At 43.2% G+C, this 20,966-nt stretch overlaps 1 long non-coding RNA gene across 2 annotated transcripts; it reads right to left on the reverse strand.

Annotated features, from left to right (window-relative positions):
• Nucleotides 1-11,561: 11,561 nt before the first annotated feature.
• On the reverse strand, nt 11,562-20,957 carry LOC115179809 (uncharacterized). 2 transcript variants are annotated; one of them, XR_003873000.1, is made up of 4 exons: nt 20,871-20,957; nt 12,570-12,691; nt 11,920-12,037; nt 11,562-11,804 (listed from the first exon to the last, which is right to left on the reverse strand). It is a non-coding gene; the product is annotated as an uncharacterized LOC115179809 (long non-coding RNA). The 2 variants fall into 2 exon arrangements; XR_003873001.1 differs by lacking the exons at nt 12,570-12,691; nt 20,871-20,957 and adding an exon at nt 12,357-12,559.
• Nucleotides 20,958-20,966: the final 9 nt, after the last annotated feature.

The following is a 20,966-nucleotide window of genomic DNA, read 5'->3' on the forward strand; positions in this document are numbered from 1 at the left end:
GCCTGGACTGGGCATCGGCGCAGAGGAAGGCTCCGGCCTTGGAGCGGGACTGGACGCCGTGCCTGGACTGGGCACCGGCGCAGAGGAAGGCTCCTGCCATGGAGCGGGACTGGACACCATGCCTGGACTGGGCACCGGCGCAGAGGAAGGCTCCGGCCTTGGAGCGGGACTGGACGCCGTGCCTGGACTGGGCATCGGCGCAGGTTGCACCGGACTGATGACACGCTCCTCAGGTCGAGTGCGTGGAGCCGGCACAGGACGCTCCGGGCTGGAGCGACACACTAGAGGCCTAGTGCGTGGAGCCGGTACAGGTGGCACCGGACTGTTGACACGCACTTCAGGGCGAGTGCGGGGAGCTGGCACAGGACGTACCAGACTGGGGAGGCGCACTGGAGGCCTGGTGCGTGGAGTCGGCACAGGTGGCACCGGACTGGTGACACGCACTTCAGGGCGAGTGCGGGGAGCTGGCACAGGACGTACGAAACTGGGGAGGCGCACTGGAGGCCAGATGCGTGAAACCGGCACAGACTTCACCAGACTGCTGACAGGCTCTTCAGGTTGAATGTTGAGCAGAACACACTTGACCAACATCTCTCTCCTCTCTCTCTCCCCTAACTTCTCCATCGCCTCCCTGACGGTCTCTGGCTTTTCAGGGCGAGTGTGGGGAGCTGGCACAAGATGGCACCGGGCTGGTGTCTTCAGCACGCCTGCGCTGTAGCATACACCTCGCCAAAGTCATTCTCCGATATCCCTCGTCACACTGCTCCATCGACTCCCAGGCGGGCTTTGGCTTTCTCCTTGGCTCGGCCGACCACCCCTCGTGCCCCCCCCCAAAAAAACATCTTGGGGTTTCTGTGGCCGCGGCCCCCGGCGTTGTCGCTGTCCTTCCTGATTTCCTGGCAACTCCCGCCAAGGAAGGGTCTCGCATCCTCCCAGGTCCAACTCACTTTTCCCTCCGTTGCACACTGCTTGGTCCTTGTTTGGTGGGATATTCTGTCATGCACGTGATGAGAGACGGACCAAGGCGCAGCGTGATTGGAGTTCCACATCTTTTAATAAACAGTGAAACTTCTATAAAACAATAAACCAACAAGGAAATGTGAAAGTAGTGGTGCTACATGCACATACACAAAACAATATCCCACAAAGCAGGTGGGAACAATGAACAACTTAAGTATGATCCCCAATTAGAGACAACGATAAACAGCTGCCTCTAATTGGGAACCATACTAATACACCAACATAGAAAATACAGACTGGAACACCCCCCTAGTCACGCCCTGACCTACAACACCATAGAGAACTAAGGGCTCTCTATGGTCAGGGCGTGACAAGAACAGTAGACTGCTATTGTGAACATGATGGTGGCAAACAACAACATTACACTACAGGAAATCCAGAACCACATAATTGCAGACAACACAATATTCAATAACATTCACCAGGTGGGCTTGTCTACATTGGACTGTGTATTACAGCGAAACCGAATCCGGATGAAACAGGTCTACAGGGTGCCATTTGAGTGAAACTCAGAGAGGGTTAAAGAACAGCGTTATGAATATGTGCAAGTAAGTACTATACTGTGAATTTACTACCATATCAGCACTGTATAGACACATTACAGTACTGTAATCCAGTGTATTGTGCCTCACCATATTGACTGCTCTAGGTCTATGTCACATATTGTCTTGTCTGTTTCAGAGAGTCTTGTAGCTGGATGCCGCTGCAATTCAGTACGTTTATATTTACATTGATGAGGCTGGCTTCAACCTAGTCAAAAGAAGGGGATGGAACATTATTGGTCACCGGCCACTGTGAATGTCCCTGGACAGCGTGGAGGGAATATCACCATGTGCGCAGCCGTTAGCCAGCAAGGCTTCCTCCATCACCATGCCAACCTTGGTCCCTACAACACCGCCCTTCTCATCACATTCCTGGACACACCACATGGCTTCCTCATTCCAGCCGGGCAGAGGGTGGACCAGAGCAGCCCAGGTATGTTGTCATCTGGGACAACGTGAGTTTCCACCGGGCTGCTCTGGTCCACAACTGGTTCATTGACCACCCACAGTTTATTGTTCTATACCTCCCACCATATTCTATACCTCCCACCATTCCTAAACCCAATTGAATAGTTTTTTTCGGCATGGCGGTGGAAGGTGTATGATCGCCATCACTCGCGCACATGCCTTTTCTCCAGGCAATGGAGGATGCATGTGGTGAAGTTGATGTGGGGGCTTTCGGCGACTGGATCCGTCACTCCAGAAGATTCTTTCCCCGCTGTTTAGCCAGGGAGAACATCGCTTGTGATGTAGATGAGGTGCTGTGGCCAGACCAAAATAGGAGGCAGGATGCAGTCTAATGTCTTTTTTCTTACATTTTGCGTGTGTTTTAGTCTTTTTGTGTTTAGAGTTTTGAAAGAATGAGCCACTTTCATTTTTTGTACAGAAAACCCTTTATCTCACTGAATGTTTTTCCTGGTTTTCTCCTGTTGGGTATGGAAAGTGTTACATACAAAACACAAGTGTTCAAAATACTGCATTTTGGAAATAAATGACAATGTTTTTGTTACTGTATTGCATTTGTGTGTGTTTATTTATGTAGGTATACATTACTGTAACAATCTTTTACAACCAGCTACAGTGTAACATTGAAAATGCAAAAGGCATAAACCAACTGATGGGATATTCATAGTAGTGTTTTGTCTTGAGCACATCAGTGTGTTGTTGGTTGGTAGTCAGATCTATTCGTATGACGTGCGTCATTTTGAAGCAAAAAACATTTAGGAAAGAAAACAGTTTTGAATGCAGTGTTTGCTTTTGCTAGAGATTTGTAGAGTTTAGCATTTTGTGTCTGTGGTTTTGTGTTCAGAGTTTGGGGAAAATGGGCCAAAGATTCAGCAAATGTGTGTAAACAATTGTGGAAATCTGTAACTATGAGAGCAAATCATTGCAGATCACACAACATTCCATAATATCAACCGTGTCAGTATGTCAACACTGCCGCATCTTGCATCAACACCAACTTACAATGAAGCAGCTGTACAGGGTTCTATTTGATAGGAACAGCGTTAGAGTCAAAGACCTTCGCTATGACTACGTGCAAGTAAGTGTCACTGCACTATACTGTAATGTAGTACAGTAATGGCAGTAGATTGTGTCCTATTGGCACTGTATAGATACATTCAGACAAAGCAGTATGTGCCCCCATTCTGGGTGTGTGTGTGTGTGGGGGGGGGGATTCTCTGTTACAGAGAATCCTGGACTTTGATGCAGCTAAACAGCCTCGTGAGTTCATTTTCATTGATGAAGCTGGATTCAATCTATCTAAAACCAGGCATCGGGGCCGACATGTTATAGGACAAAGAGCCGTTGTGAATGTCCCTGGGCAACGCGGGGGGAAATATCACCTTGTGTGCTGCCATTAGTCTGCAAGGAGTTCTCCATCACCATGCCACCCTAGGTCCCTACAATACTGCACACATAATCATATTTCTGGATGCACTACATAATGCAGTTGTACAGGACGGACCAGAGCAGCCCAGGTTTGTTGTCATCTGGGATAATGTTGGTTTCCACAGGGCTGCTCTGGTCAGGGACTGGTTCACCAACCACAATAACTTCACAGTTGTATACTTGCCCCCTTACTCCCCATTTCTCAATCCGATTGAGGAATTATTTTTGGCTTGGCGTTGGAAAGTATATGGCCACTAACCATATGCCCGCCTGCCTCTTCTGCAAGCAATGGAAGAAGCATTTGGAGACATTGAGGTGGGGTCAGTCCATGGTTGGATACGGCACGCAAGGCGATTATTTTCCCTGTTGCCTAGCCAGGGATGACATTGCTTGTGATGTGGATGAGGTGATGTGGCCAGACCCTAACAGAAGGTGGGATCCATAAGCCATCCACCTCATCCCTAACAATCCTTTACAATACTATTTTTTGTTTACCATTGCACTGTAATTTTACTGTAATCATTTTTTGTTTCCGTGAGTTTACAGTAACATATTGTATTAATTACTGTACTGTAATTCTACTTTGTGTTTTTTGTTGTTGTTGTAAAAACCTGCAATGCCAAAAAATAAGCTGTATATATATTTTTCTGAAGCCTTTATATTTTTGTGTTCATTGAAATGTGAGTAGATGTACTGTACTGGAACAATCTTTCACAGAAGCCTGTATGAGAAAATTAAAAAGGTATACAAAGTACTAAAGACAGCAGTGTTTTGTATAAAGCACAACAATGTGTTGTTGCTAGAGTAATTCAAATGGTGCATGTGCGTACCATTTTGTTGCAAATGCCAGTTTGAAAAAGGATTGTTAGGTTTTGATTGCAGAGTTTCATTTCACATTTACATTTACATTTACGTCATTTAGCAGACGCTCTTATCCAGAGCGACTTACAAATTGGTGCATTCACCTTATGATATCCAGTGGAACAACCACTTTACAATAGTACATCTATATCTTTTTTGGGGGGGAGGGTGGGGGGGGGGGGGGTAGAAGGATTACTTTATCCTATCCCAGGTATTCCTTAAAGAGGTGGGGTTTCAGGTGTCTCCGGAAGGTGGTGATTGACTCCGCTGTCCTGGCGTCGTGAGGGAGCTTGTTCCACCATTGGGGTGCCAGAGCAGCGAACAGTTTTGACTGGGCTGAGTGGGAACTGTGCTTCCGCAGAGGTAGGGAGGCGAGCAGGCCAGAGGTGGATGAACGCAGTGCCCTTGTTTGGGTGTAGGGACTGATCAGAGCCTGAAGGTACGGAGGTGCCGTTCCCCTCACAGCTCCGTAGGCAAGCACCATGGTCTTGTAGCAGATGCGAGCTACAACTGGAAGCCAGTGGAGTGTGCGGAGGAGCGGGGTGACGTGAGAGAACTTGGGAAGGTTGAACACCAGACGGGCTGCGGCGTTCTGGTGGAGTTGTAGGGGTTTAATGGCACAGGCAGGGAGCCCCGCCAACAGGGAGTTGCAGTAATCCAGGCGGGAGATGACAAGTGCCTGGATTAGGACCTGCGCCGCTTCCTGTGTGAGGCAGGGTCGTACTCTGTGAATGTTGTAGAGCATGAACCTACAGGATCGGGTCACCGCCTTGATGTTAGCGAAGAATGACAGGGTGTTGTCCAGGGTCACGCCAAGGCTCTTAGCACTCTGGGAGGAGGACACAATGGAGTTGTCAACCGTGATGGCGAGGTCATGGAACGGGCAGTCCTTCCCCGGGAGGAAGAGCAGCTCCGTCTTGCCGAGGTTCAGCTTGAGGTGGTGATCCGTCATCCACACTGATATGTCTGCCAGACATGCAGAGATGCGATTCGCCACCTGGTTATAAGAAGGGGGAAAGGAGAAGATTAATTGTGTGTCGTCTAAGTAGCAATGATAGGAGAGACCATGTGAGGATATGACAGAGCCAAGTGACTTGGTGTATAGCGAGAATAGGAGAGGGCCTAGAACTGAGCCCTGGGGGACACCAGTGGTGAGAGCATGTGGTGCGGAGACGGATTCTCGCCACGCCACCTGGTAGGAGCGACCTGTCAGGTAGGACGCAATCCAAGAGTGAGCCGCGCCGGAGATGCCCAACTCGGAGAGGGTGGAGAGGAGGATCTGATGGTTCACAGTATCAAAGGCAGCAGATAGGTCTAGAAGGATGAGAGCAGAGGAGAGAGAGTTAGCTTTAGCAGTGCGGAGAGCCTCCGTGACACAGAGAAGAGCAGTCTCAGTTGAATGACCAGTAGAAGTGAGATGTTTATCTCCAAGTGTTGTGTCTTATTTGGCTTTTGTGTAGAGTTTTGACACAAAGAGCCAAATTCTGCAACAAGTATGTAAGCAATCGCAAAAAACTGTAAGGCACCTTTACTTTTACTCAAGTATGACAATACAGTAGTTTTTCCACCATGACCTTATTTTACCTTTTCTGCTGCTTTTGAGACACGGTTCGATCCCTCCTTGGGGCTCTACTTGTGTACTAAATAAAACTCTAAACAATCACAACACAGTCACTATTGGTCACTCTATTACGGACCTAGATACTTGGCCGGACCTAGATACTTGGCCGAACCTAGCTGCCTCTCTGGCCGGCAGGCAGGACCTAGCTGCCTCTCTGGCCAGCAGGCAGGACCTAGCAATATGGCTGGCCGGCCAGACAAAGCTGTCATGTTTTCTATTCATCATAACTAATGATGTTGTGTATGGTTTGAAGTAGATTTGGTGTTGTTATTCCACTGCATTCTTTCTCAGAGATGTTTCTCTACAAAATAAATATGTTCAAGACATTGTTCTTGACTCTGTATCATCAATGCCTTCCAGTTCTCTGAGACATTGAATATTGTTTTTATTACCAATGAGTTGTGCAATATTCCCCAGGTAGTAAGTGTAGTGTTGTAGTGGTGGGCCTAAAACTGTTGGACTGAAAACAGTGGCTATGTGTTTACTGTTCACCCACAGAAACATTGACACTGATCTGAGGAAGTGAGGACTGGAGTTCTGAGGAATTGGATCTAAATCAAACAGAGCTGTTTTCACAGAGAAGCTAAAGTGAAACCAAAGACAATGCAACAGTGAACATGTCGTCTCCCATGAATGACAACTATGGTTGATGATATGTAAGATTAGATTCTGTGAAACAAGGAGTGGAGTTGTAAGGAATTGTGACTATGGCATGAGGCCAGGTATCAGCAGGTAGTCTAGTCCAGCCAGACGTGTATAGACATAACATACATGTTGGTGACCTTTTCTGCTGCTTTTGAGACACGGTTGGATCCCACCCTGAAGCACTACTTGTGTACTAAATAAAACTCTAAACAATCACTATTGGTCACTCTATTATGGATTATTATTCTAATATGTATTCATTATAGAATGTTGTTAGTTATTAAAGAGTATATTTGTGAACTGCACTGTAGAGAGTTGTAGAACTAGATATCTCCAATCCTAAAAGCATACATAAAATAAACAATTACAATTTATTTACATATTTACATAGTGTGTGTGTGAGAGAGATAGGAGAGTGTGTGTGTGCATTTTGTGTTTAATGTTTCTTGTCAGCCACCCCTCTCTGCTTTTCTGCCTTATAAAAAGCTGAGGTCTGGAACTCCCTCCAGGTCACCTCTCTCTCTCCATTCCTTGGCCTTGGGTGCCTGACGACTCACCCTGAATGTAATTCTTCTGCTCTATCGATCACTACATACATTCATTGTGGAGAAGAAACATCAGTTTGTCCAGGAACTATCTGGCCAGCTGCCAGACCTATCAATCTGGCCAGCTGGACTTAGATATCTGGCTGGCCTGCCGGACCTACCTACTTGGCCGGACCTAGATACTTGGCCGAACCTAGCTGCCTCTCTGGCCGGCAGGCAGGACCTAGCTGCCTCTCTGGCCAGCAGGCAGGACCTAGCAATATGGCTGGCCGGCCAGACAAAGCTGTCATGTTTTCTATTCATCATAACTAATGATGTTGTGTATGGTTTGAAGTAGATTTGGTGTTGTTATTCCACTGCATTCTTTCTCAGAGATGTTTCTCTACAAAATAAATATGTTCAAGACATTGTTCTTGACTCTGTATCATCAATGCCTTCCAGTTCTCTGAGACATTGAATATTGTTTTTATTACCAATGAGTTGTGCAATATTCCCCAGGTAGTAAGTGTAGTGTTGTAGTGGTGGGCCTAAAACTGTTGGACTGAAAACAGTGGCTATGTGTTTACTGTTCACCCACAGAAACATTGACACTGATCTGAGGAAGTGAGGACTGGAGTTCTGAGGAATTGGATCTAAATCAAACAGAGCTGTTTTCACAGAGAAGCTAAAGTGAAACCAAAGACAATGCAACAGTGAACATGTCGTCTCCCATGAATGACAACTATGGTTGATGATATGTAAGATTAGATTCTGTGAAACAAGGAGTGGAGTTGTAAGGAATTGTGACTATGGCATGAGGCCAGGTATCAGCAGGTAGTCTAGTCCAGCCAGACGTGTATAGACATAACATACATGTTGGTGACCTTTTCTGCTGCTTTTGAGACACGGTTGGATCCCACCCTGAAGCACTACTTGTGTACTAAATAAAACTCTAAACAATCACTATTGGTCACTCTATTATGGATTATTATTCTAATATGTATTCATTATAGAATGTTGTTAGTTATTAAAGAGTATATTTGTGAACTGCACTGTAGAGAGTTGTAGAACTAGATATCTCCAATCCTAAAAGCATACATAAAATAAACAATTACAATTTATTTACATATTTACATAGTGTGTGTGTGAGAGAGATAGGAGAGTGTGTGTGTGCATTTTGTGTTTAATGTTTCTTGTCAGCCACCCCTCTCTGCTTTTCTGCCTTATAAAAAGCTGAGGTCTGGAACTCCCTCCAGGTCACCTCTCTCTCTCCATTCCTTGGTCTTGGGTGCCTGACGACTCACCCTGAATGTAATTCTTCTGCTCTATCGATCACTACATACATTCATTGTGGAGAAGAAACATCAGTTTGTCCAGGAACTATCTGGCCAGCTGCCAGACCTATCAATCTGGCCAGCTGGACTTAGATATCTGGCTGGCCTGCCGGACCTACCTACTTGGCCGGACCTAGATACTTGGCCGAACCTAGCTGCCTCTCTGGCCGGCAGGCAGGACCTAGCTGCCTCTCTGGCCAGCAGGCAGGACCTAGCAATATGGCTGGCCGGCCAGACAAAGCTGTCATGTTTTCTATTCATCATAACTAATGATGTTGTGTATGGTTTGAAGTAGATTTGGTGTTGTTATTCCACTGCATTCATTCTCAGAGATGTTTCTCTACAAAATAAATATGTTCAAGACATTGTTCTTGACTCTGTATCATCAATGCCTTCCAGGTCTCTTTTTCAAGACATTGAATGTTGTTTTTATTACCAATGAGTTGTGCAATATTCCCCAGGTAGTAAGTGTAGTGTTGTAGCGGTGGGCCTAAAACTGTTGGACTGAAAACAGTGGCTGTGTGTTTACTGTTCACCCACAGAAACATTGACACTGATCTGAGGAAGTGAGGACTGGAGTTCTGAGGAATTGGATCTAAATCAAACAGAGCTGTTTTCACAGAGAAGCTAAAGTGAAACCAAAGACAATGCAACAGTGAACATGTCGTCTCCCATGAATGACAACTATGGTTGATGATATGTAAGATTAGATTCTGTGAAACAAGGAGTGGAGTTGTAAGGAATTGTGACTATGGCATGAGGCCAGGTATCAGCAGGTAGTCTAGTCCAGCCAGACGTGTATAGACATAACATACATGTTGGTGACCTTTTCTGCTGCTTTTGAGACACGGTTGGATCCCACCCTGAAGCACTACTTGTGTACTAAATAAAACTCTAAACAATCACTATTGGTCACTCTATTATGGATTATTATTCTAATATGTATTCATTATAGAATGTTGTTAGTTATTAAAGAGTATATTTGTGAACTGCACTGTAGAGAGTTGTAGAACTAGATATCTCCAATCCTAAAAGCATACATAAAATAAACAATTACAATTTATTTACATATTTACATAGTGTGTGTGTGAGAGAGATAGGAGAGTGTGTGTGTGCATTTTGTGTTTAATGTTTCTTGTCAGCCACCCCTCTCTGCTTTTCTGCCTTATAAAAAGCTGAGGTCTGGAACTCCCTCCAGGTCACCTCTCTCTCCATTCCTTGGCCTTGGTTGCCTGACGACTCACCCTGAATGTAATTCTTCTGCTCTATCGATCACTACATACATTCATTGTGGAGAAGAAACATCAGTTTGGCCAGGAACAATGTGGATGGTTAGCCAGGGAATGGCCTTGGTACATAAAAAACATTTCTGCAAGACAATAAACATATCAGCCTGCCACTCCTGGAAACCCTGTTCATACAGTTGAAGTCGGAAGTTTACATACACTTAGGTTGGAGTCAATAAAACTCATTTTTCAACCACTCCTCAAATTTCTTGTTAACAAACTATATTTTTGGCAAGTCGGCTAGGACATCTACTTTGTGCATGACACAAGTAATATTTCCAACAATTGTTTACAGACAGATTATTTCACTTATAATTCACTGTATCACAATTCCACTGGGTCAGAAGTTTACATACACTAAGTTGACTGTGCCTTTAAACAGCTTGGAAAACTCCAGAAAATGATTTCATGGCTTTAGAAGCTTCTGATAGGCTAATTGACATAATTTGAGTCAATTGGAGGTGTACCTGTGGATGTATTTCAAGGCCTACCTTCAAACTCAGTGCCTCTTTCCTTGACATCATGGGAAAATCAAAAGAAATCAGCCAAGACTTAAGAAAAAAAATTGTAGACCTCCACAAGTCTGGTTCATCCTTGGGAGCAATTTCCAAACACCTGAAGGTACCACGTTCATCTGTACAAACAATATTACGCAAGTATAAACACCATGGGACCACACAGCCGTCATACCGCTCAGGAAGGAGACACGTTCCTAGAGATGAACGTGCTTTGGTGCGAAATGTGCAAATCCCAGAACAACAGCAAAGGACCTTGTGAAGATGCTGGAGGAAACACGTACACAAGTATCTATATCCACAGTAAAACGAGTCCTATTTCGACATAACCTGAAAGGCCGCTCAGCAAGGAAGAAGCCACTGCTCCAAAACCTCTATAAAAAATCCAGACTACGGTTTGCAACTGCACATGGGGACAAAGATCTTATTTTTTGGAGGAATGTCCTCTGGTCTGATGAAACAAAAATGGAACTGTTTGGCCATAATGACCATTGTTATGTTTGGTGGAAAAAGGGGGAAGCACGGGGGTGGCAGCATCATGTTGTGGGGGTACTTTGCTACAGGAGGGACTGGTGCACTTCACAAAATAGATGGCATCATGAGGACGGAAAATTATGTGGATATATTGAAGCAACATCTCAAGACCATCAGTCAGGAAGTTAAAGCTTGGTTGCAAAAAATTTACCACAACTTCCAAAGTTGTGGCAAAATGGCTTAAGGACAACAAAGTCAAGGTATTGGAGTGGCCATCATAAAGCCCTGACCTCAATCCCATAGACAATTTGTGGGCATAACTGAAAAAGTGTGTGCGAGCAAGGAGGCCTACAAACCTGACTGAGTTACACCAGCTCTGTCAGGAGGAATGGGCCAAAACTTATTGTGCGAAGCTTGTGGAAGGCTACCTAAAACATTTGACCCAAGTTAAACAATTTAAAGGCAATGCTGCCAAATACTAATTGAGTGTATGTAAACTTCTGACCCACTGGGAATGTGAATAAAGAAATAAAAGCTGAAATAAATCATTCTCTCTACTATTATTCTGACATTTCACATTCTTAAAATAAAGTGGTGATCCTAACTGACCTAAGACAGGGAATTTTTACTAGGATTAAATGTCAGGAATTGTGAAAAACTGAGTTTAAATGTATTTGGCTGAGGTATGTAAACTTCCGACTTCAACTGTACGTGAGGCCTGTTGGGGCCCTGTTACAGCTCCAGATGACAAATCCTGCACACACTCCCAGAGGGTTGCAGGTCTGCCGACTTCCTTTTGGTCACACATTTCAATCAGAGAAATATCCAATAAACCAAAGACGTTGCTTTATCTGTGAATGTACTTTATTGCACAAAATCTTCAAATAAAATGGAGCAAACACAAAATAATAAGTAGTTATATTTGATTTACATTGACAGATAAAGAGAGCGAGTGAGAGAGAGCGAGACAGTGTGTGTGTGTGAAGGTTGTGTTTTATTTTTTCATGTCAGCCACCCATCTCTACTTTGTCAGTCTGCATGCACTTCCGGGTGAGGCTGTGAGGGGCAGTGGTGGAGTGCAAGGCCGATCTGAAAGAGAGACGCACAAAGTTACAGTATGTATACAGCTCAACAACATGTTTGTGTGTACATCTGTTGGTGTGAGTGAGTGAGCGTATGTGTATGTAATATAATTCTGAATGACCTGTATCCATCTGGGAAACTTCCAAGGTGCCTCCCTTCACGGCCAGTGTAGCGGGAACTGGTGCAGCCGGTAAATGAAAGACCACAGCAGAGGACTGCTGGCACAGTGGGTGGCAGATCTAAAAGAGAGAGGCACAATTTTATTAACTGACAATGATAATATAACTAAACAGAGTGAATGAGTGTAAGATTCAATCAGATCAAGTCTTAACGGGTAATATTCGACACCTGCATAGCTGATGTTTTGGTGGAGTCGGAGGTGTAACTGCGTTGCAGCCATCAAACAGGTAAGCAACTACTCTTGTGATCATTGTCACGAAGTCACACCGTCCCACTCGCGTTAGATGTTCAGAAGGAGAAAGTATAAACTCAAATTGAAAACCATTAAACGAAATGAGGATTTCTATCATTTTAATGGAGGTGTAGATCCCATCTCACATTCCAGTGCTCTGACTTAGAAACAAGGCTGCATGGGATTCCTGTTAATGCAACTCTGTATAGCAGGTGCAGGGCAGACGACTGCAGCTGTGAGGGCTGTAGTTGAGCGAATAGGGGTGTAAGATCTAAAAGAGAGGGGCACAATTTTCTTAAGTGGAAATAATTATTCAACAAAACAGAAAGAGTGATTGAGTGAGTGTGTGTGATATTTACCTGGACCACATCACACTGCTTCAGGTCCACAAGCCTCTGGAAGTCCCATTGTGGCTCTCCAGGCCTGGAACAGCTCAGTGGAGACACAGTTAACTGTCACACGTCTAGCCTGCTTGGCACATCTGAAAAATAGGCATTATTTTAATGACAAAGCCTTATCTACACACTAATCTAAATGAAGTGTTTTTGTTCATATCGGGCAAGCACGCAGTAGACTTCATTTCCCCAACTGCTCATTTGTACTTGCCCTGGCAATCTGTGGTGTGTTGTTTGTGTCTCTGTGTTATTGTGACTCAGAAGTGCGTCAACCTGACCACATCCTTGTAGTAGGACATTGAGTGTTTACCTTTGGAAACAATTACTATCAACAGTGAACAGTAAAAAGGATATCAAACATTCAGATTTGGTTTGACAAATAGGCTAAATCATGAGAAGTTACAAACGTCTTCCTAAGTTCCTGCCTTTCTATGGAGTTTTTGCTAGCCACTGTGCTTCCACACCTGCATTGCTTGCTCTTTGGGGTTTTAGGCTAGGTTTATGTATAAGCACTTTGTGTTAAGCAAAACACTTTTTCCTGGTATTTCCTGCTGGGGACAGGGGGCTTCAGGTTTGGGAATGGAGGACCTAGAGAACTGTAATATTTACAATAATGAGCGCCTACATTCATGAATGAAATGAGCTGTGTATCTAACCTGATTGAGAAATGCTGATATGTGTATTTTCTTTGGAAAATCTGCCACTGAACCACACAATTCTATCTAGTGAGAATGCACACAACCTTTAGCTAATTTTACCAGGTCAACAATAACATACTTTTTTCAAGGGAAACCTGGCATAGAGGGCAGAGCTCTCAAGTAAAAGGCATATCCAAAGCAGCTGCTATGGTATGGATACTTTCAGATCTGTGTGTATTGTTGGTAATTGTTAGATATTACTGCACTGCTGGAGCTAGGAACACAAGCATTTCGCTACACCTGTAATAACATCTGCTAAATATGTGTATGCGGCCAATACAATTTGATTTGATTTCCCTTGACTTATTCCACATTTTGTTGTGTTACAGCCTGACTTTTCTCACCCATCTACACACAATACCCCATAATGTCAAAGTGAAAACATGTTGTTAGACATTTTTGAAAATGTATTGAAAATGAAATACAGATCTACAGAAGTATTCACACCCCTGAGTCAATACATGTTAGAATCACCTTTGGCAGTGATTAGAGTTGTACATCTTTCTGGGTAAGTCTCCAAGAGCTTTCCATACCTGGATTGTGCAACGTTTGTTTTCAAAATTCTTCAAGCTCTGTCAAACTGGTTGTTAATCATTGCGAGACAATGTACAGTAGCAGTCAAAAGTTTGGACACACCTACTCATTCAAGGGTTTTCTTTAATTTTACTATTTCCTACATTGTAGAATAATAGTGAAGACATCCTAACTATGAAGTAACACATATGGAATCATGTAGTAACCAAAAAAAGTGCTTTGCACACTTGGAATTCTATTAACCAGGAACTAGTTGTCTGGTTGTCTACAGTGCCTTCGGGAAGCATTCAGAACCCTGGACTTCTTCCACATTTTGTTAGGTTACAGTCTTCTTCTAAAATGTATTAAATTGTTTTATTCCTCATCAATCTACACACAATACCCCATAATGAGAAAAGCAGAAGCAGGTGTTTAGGAATTTCTGCTAATTTATATATTTTTTAAACGGAAGGATCACATTTACTTAAGTATTCAGACCCTTTACTCAGTACATTGTTGAAGCACCTTTGGCAGTGACTACAGCATCGAGTCTTCTTGGGCATGGCACTACAAGCTTGGCACACCTGTATTTCGGTAGTTTCTCCCATTCTTCTCTGCAGATCCTCTCAAGCTCTGTCAGGTTGGATGGGGAGCATGGCTGCACAGCAATTTTCAGGTCTCTCCGGAGATGTTTGATCAGGTTCAAGTCCAGGCTCTGGCTGGGCCACTCAAAGACAGATTTGTCCCGAAGCCACTCCTGAGTTGTCTTGGCTGTGTGCTTAGGTTCGTTGTCCTGTTGGAAGGTTGAACTTTCACCCCCGTCTGAGGTCCTGAGCAGGTTATCATCAAGGATCTCTCTGTACTTTGCTCCATTCATCTTTGCCTCAATGCTGACTAGTCTCCAGTCCCTGCCGCTGAAAAACATTCCCACAGCATGATGCTGCCACCACCATGCTTCACCGTAAGGATGGTGCCAGGTTTCCTCCAGACGTGACGCTTAGCATTCAGGCCAAATAGTTCAATCTTGGTTTCATCAGACCAGAGAATCTTGTTTCTCATGGTCAGTCTTTAGGTGCCTTTTGGCAAATGCCAAGCAGGCTGTCATGTGCCTTTTACTGAGGATTGGCCACTCTACCGTAAAGGCGTGATTGGTAGAGTGCTGCAGAGATAGTTGTCCTTCTGGAAGGTTCTCCCATCTCCTCAGAGAAACTCTTGAGCTCTGTCAGATTGACCATCGGGTTCTTGGTCACCTCCCTGACCAAGGCCCTTCCCCTAATTGCTCAGTTTGGCCGGGCGGCCAACTCTAGGAAGAGTCTTGGTGGTTCTAAACTTCTTCCATTTAAGAATGATGGAGGCCACTGTGTTCTTGGGGACCTTCAATGATGCAGAAATGTCTTGGTACCCTTCCCCAGATCTGTGCCTCGACACAATCCTGTCTCGACACTCCACGGACAATTCCTTCGACCTCATGGCTTGGTATTTGCTCTGACATGCACTGTCAACTGTGGGACCTTATATAGACAGGTGTGTGCCTTTCCAAATCATGTCCAATCAATTGAATTTACCACAGGTAGACTCCAATAAAGTTGTATACACATCTCAAGGATGATCAATGGAAACAGGATGCACCTGAGCTCAATTTCGAGTCTCATAGCAAAGGGTCTGAATACTTATGTAAATAAGGTAATTATGTTTTTATACATATTTTCAAAAATGTTAAAAAAAACTTTTGCTCTTTCATTATGTGGTATTATGTGTAGATTTAATCCAAAAGTCAAGGGGTCTGAATACTATCCGAAGGCACTGTAGCTTTCTGGCCGGCAGGCAGGACCTAGCTGCCTCTCTGGCCAGCAGGCAGGACCTAGCAATATGGCTGGCCGGCCAGACAAAGCTGTCATGTTTTCTATTCATCATAACTAATGATGTTGTGTATGGTTTGAAGTAGATTTGGTGTTGTTATTCCACTGCATTCTTTCTCAGAGATGTTTCTCTACAAAATAAATATGTTCAAGACATTGTTCTTGACTCTGTATCATCAATGCCTTCCAGTTCTCTGAGACATTGAATATTGTTTTTATTACCAATGAGTTGTGCAATATTCCCCAGGTAGTAAGTGTAGTGTTGTAGTGGTGGGCCTAAAACTGTTGGACTGAAAACAGTGGCTATGTGTTTACTGTTCACCCACAGAAACATTGACACTGATCTGAGGAAGTGAGGACTGGAGTTCTGAGGAATTGGATCTAAATCAAACAGAGCTGTTTTCACAGAGAAGCTAAAGTGAAACCAAAGACAATGCAACAGTGAACATGTCGTCTCCCATGAATGACAACTATGGTTGATGATATGTAAGATTAGATTCTGTGAAACAAGGAGTGGAGTTGTAAGGAATTGTGACTATGGCATGAGGCCAGGTATCAGCAGGTAGTCTAGTCCAGCCAGACGTGTATAGACATAACATACATGTTGGTGACCCTTTCTGCTGCTTTTGAGACACGGTTGGATCCCACCCTGAAGCACTACTTGTGTACTAAATAAAACTCTAAACAATCACTATTGGTCACTCTATTATGGATTATTATTCTAATATGTATTCATTATAGAATGTTGTTAGTTATTAAAGAGTATATTTGTGAACTGCACTGTAGAGAGTTGTAGAACTAGATATCTCCAATCCTAAAAGCATACATAAAATAAACAATTACAATTTATTTACATATTTACATAGTGTGTGTGTGAGAGAGATAGGAGAGTGTGTGTGTGCATTTTGTGTTTAATGTTTCTTGTCAGCCACCCCTCTCTGCTTTTCTGCCTTATAAAAAGCTGAGGTCTGGAACTCCCTCCAGGTCACCTCTCTCTCTCCATTCCTTGGCCTTGGGTGCCTGACGACTCACCCTGAATGTAATTCTTCTGCTCTATCGATCACTACATACATTCATTGTGGAGAAGAAACATCAGTTTGTCCAGGAACTATCTGGCCAGCTGCCAGACCTATCAATCTGGCCAGCTGGACTTAGATATCTGGCTGGCCTGCCGGACCTACCTACTTGGCCGGACCTAGATACTTGGCCGAACCTAGCTGCCTCTCTGGCCGGCAGGCAGGACCTAGCTGCCTCTCTGGCCAGCAGGCAGGACCTAGCAATATGGCTGGCCGGCCAGACAAAGCTGTCATGTTTTCTATTCATCATAACTAATGATGTTGTGTATGGTTTGAAGTAGATTTGGTGTTGTTATTCCACTGCATTCATTCTCAGAGATGTTTCTCTAGAAAATAAATATGTTCAAGACATTGTTCTTGACTCTGTATCATCAATGCCTTCCAGTTCTCTTTTTCAAGACATTGAATGTTGTTTTTATTACCAATGAGTTGTGCAATATTCCCCGGGTAGTAAGTGTAGTGTTGTAGTGGTGGGCCTAAAACTGTTGGACTGAAAACAGTGGCTGTGTGTTTACTGTTCACCCACAGAAACATTGACACTGATCTGAGGAAGTGAGGACTGGAGTTCTGAGGAATTGGATCTAAGGGTGTTTCTGCAACTTCGGGCACTTTGACCGTGCAAACTTTCAGAAATTTAAACTTATTCAAACACCCTTTTACCAGTATTGTACTTGTCTTTGATTTGTCTAGAAACTATACCTGATAATGGCTGCGATCATACTATTCAGGAATTTATATATTTTTGTCATTTTTCCCAGACAGCCATAGACACGTCATTTCCATCACGTCATTAAACATCCATTTTAGTTGAAAATTAAATATCATACAATTGATTTATAACGGACTTCTTATACATTTGTACATGAACTTGTATTGAATATTATTTTAAGTGATTTAAGATTTTCTTAATATTAATAATTCAATACGACACCTGAATGTATAAACTTGCCTATTTGTCATGAAAAATAAGATATTTCCATCCAACCTTTTTGTAAGATTATGATAACCATATGACTTCCATATCTAAAACAAATAAATATATGCAAATTATACATAATATACTCATTTACCTGAAAAATATGTGTTGTGATGGAAATGACAAGGTGTGGTGGAAATGACATCTATGTAAAAATAAAAAACATATGAAAACTATATTATTGCAAACATTTTGAACAACCATTGGTAAACATTTCATTAATATAAGACAAAGTAAGATTCCAAAACACAGGAACTAACACCTTTTCAACATGAGAACAATGTGTTGCCCTTGACTACACTTAGATGCTACAAATAGAAATTCTAGCACAAATACAGTTGAAGTTGGAAGTTTACATACACCTTAGCCAAATACATTTAAACTCCGTTTTTCACAATTCCTGACATTTAATCATAGTAAATATTCCATGTCTTAGGTCAGTTAGGACCACCACTTTATTTTAAGAATGTGAAACGTCAGAATAATAATAATAGATTGATTTATTTCAGCTTTTATTTCTTTATTCACATTCCCAATGGGTCAGAAGTTTACATACACTCAATTAGTATTTGGTAGCATTGCCTTTAAATTGTTTAACTTGGGTCAAGCATTTGGTGTAGCCTTCCACAAGCTTCCCACAATAACTTGGGTGAATTTTGGCCCATTCCACCTCACAGAGCTGGTGTAACTCAGTCAGGTTAGTAGGCCTCCTTGCTCGCACACGCTTTTTCAGTTCTGCCCACAAATTTTCTATGGGATTGAGGTCAAGGCTTTGTGATGGCCACTCCAATACCTTGACTTTGTCATCCTTAAGCCATTTTGCCACAACTTTGGAAGTATGCTTGGGGTCATTGTCCATTTGGAAGACCCACTTGTGACCAAGCTTTAACTTCCTGACTGATGTCTTGAGATGTTGCTTCAATATTTCCACATAATTTTCCGTCCTTATGATGCCATCTATTTTGTGAAGTACACCAGTCCCTCCTGCAGCAAAGCATCCCCCACAACACGATGCTGCCACCCCCGTGCTTCACGGTTGGAATGGTGTTCTTCGGCTTGCAAACATCCCCCTTTTTCCTCCAAACATAACGATGGTCATTATGCCAAACAGTTCCATTTTTGTTTCATCAGACCAGAGGACATTTCTCCAAAACGTACGATCTTTGTCCCCATGTGCAGTTGCAAACCGTAGTCTGACTTTTTTATGGAGGTTTTGGAGCAGTGGCTTCTTCCTTGCTGAGCGGCCTTTCAGGTTATGTCGATATAGGATTCCATTTATTGTGGATATAGATACTTTTGTACCCGTTTCCTCCAGCATCTTCACAGGGTCCTTTGCTGTTGTTCTGGGATTGATTTGCACTTTTCGCACCAAAGTACATTAATCTCTAGGAGACAGAACACGTCTCCTTCCTGAGCGATATGACAGCTGCGTGGTCCCATGGTGTTTATACTTGCGTAATATTGTTTGTACAGATGAATGTGGTACCTTCAGGCGTTTGAAAATTGCTCCCAAGGATGAACCAGACTTGTGGAGGTCTACAATGTTTTTCTGAGATCTTGGCTGATTTCTTTTGATTTTCCCATGATGTCAAGCCAAGAGGCACTGAGTTTGAAGGTAGGCTTTGAAATACATCCACAGGTACATCTCCAATTGACTCAAATGATATCAATTAGCCTTTCAGAAGCTTCTAAAGCCATGACATCATTTTCTGGACTTTTCCAAGCTGTTTAAAGGCACAGTCAACTTAGTGTATGTAAACTTCTGACCCACTGGAATTGTGATACAGTGAATTATAAGTGAAATAATCTGTCTGTAAACAATTGTTGGAAAAATTACTTGTCATGCACAAAGTAGCCTAACCGACTTGCCAAAACTATAGTTTAACAAATTTCTTGTTGAGTGGTTGAAAAACAAGTTTTAATGACTCCAATCCAAGTGTATGTAAACTTCCGACTTCAACTGTATAGAGGGAAGAGTTAATTGTGAGCTACACATTTTATTTAAATGTATGATTTTATGCCCTGCTTTGTATGTACTGTATAGTGAGTTTCCAAGTGTATCTAAGACTTAGAAAGAGAGCTAAGTTCCTCCCAGACCAAGGCATCCAGCTCCATGTGCCTTTTGGTCACTGGATGGGGCTCAGGGACAAGTCCAAGCACATGTTGTGGTCTGTACCATATGATATCGTCTCTCATTGGCCAAAAACAAATGGTTGGGGCCAACGCAACACATGGTTTTCACAAACGCACCACTCTCTGCATGAACGTCTTGCACGATACCAGGGTAAACATACTGATCATACTCCACCACACACCACTGGATAAACAGAGCTGTTTTCACAGAAGCTAAAGTGAAATCAAAGACGATGCAACAGTAAAACATGTCATCTCCCATGAATGACAACTACAGTTGAAGTGTAAGATTAGGTTCATTGTAAGACGTGTTGCATGACAGAGTTGGCAAGAGCACAAGCAAACAGATCTACCGGTTCTGCTGTACTGTACCTATGGTAAAATAAAGTAGGCAGGCCTCCTCATACTCTCCTCGGTATTACTCCACACCAGTTTGACAGCTATACATAACATTCCTGAGAAAAGATGTTGACAATGTGTCCATCATCCCCCAATCACTCAGTGGTGCCAACTTGTAACGAGTGGTACTTTACCCTTGACTGAACTCTCTCAAATCTCCACCATTGTCATGTTCCCTAGCAACAGGTAAAATTCCATGTTTTTGTTATCGCAAGATAATGTGTTGTCAAAGGAGACGCAGCTATTCCTGGAAAAGGAACTCATGGCTGACAATGATCTAAGGAAATGAGGTCTGAAGTTCTAAGGAACGGTATCTAGATGAAACGGAAAAAAATAAACAAGAAAACAACTTTGGTTGATGTGAGATGAAGTTCTGTCAAACAAGGACTGAAGTTGTAAAGAATTGTGACTAGGACATGATGGCAGGTATCGACAGGCAGCCTAGTGGTTAGAGAAGCCAGCAACCGGAGGGTTGCCAGGTCAAATCCCGAGTCTTAAGGGAAAAATCATGCGTGAAGTTAGCTGGTATCAAATCCTAGATGCCGTCGCTCCCTTGAACAAGGCACTTAACCCCCACAATTACGCCGTAGTATGGCAGCCCCCCTGTGTACCTTTTAGTCTTTTGGAGGAGTTGGGATAAAGTGCAAGTCACATTTCCGTTGGACCTTGTACCTGTACAATTGGACAAATAAAGTAATGTTAATGTG

Source organism: Salmo trutta, chromosome 39 (genome assembly GCF_901001165.1).
Source record: "Salmo trutta chromosome 39, fSalTru1.1, whole genome shotgun sequence".
Lineage (NCBI taxonomy): Eukaryota > Metazoa > Chordata > Actinopteri > Salmoniformes > Salmonidae > Salmo > Salmo trutta.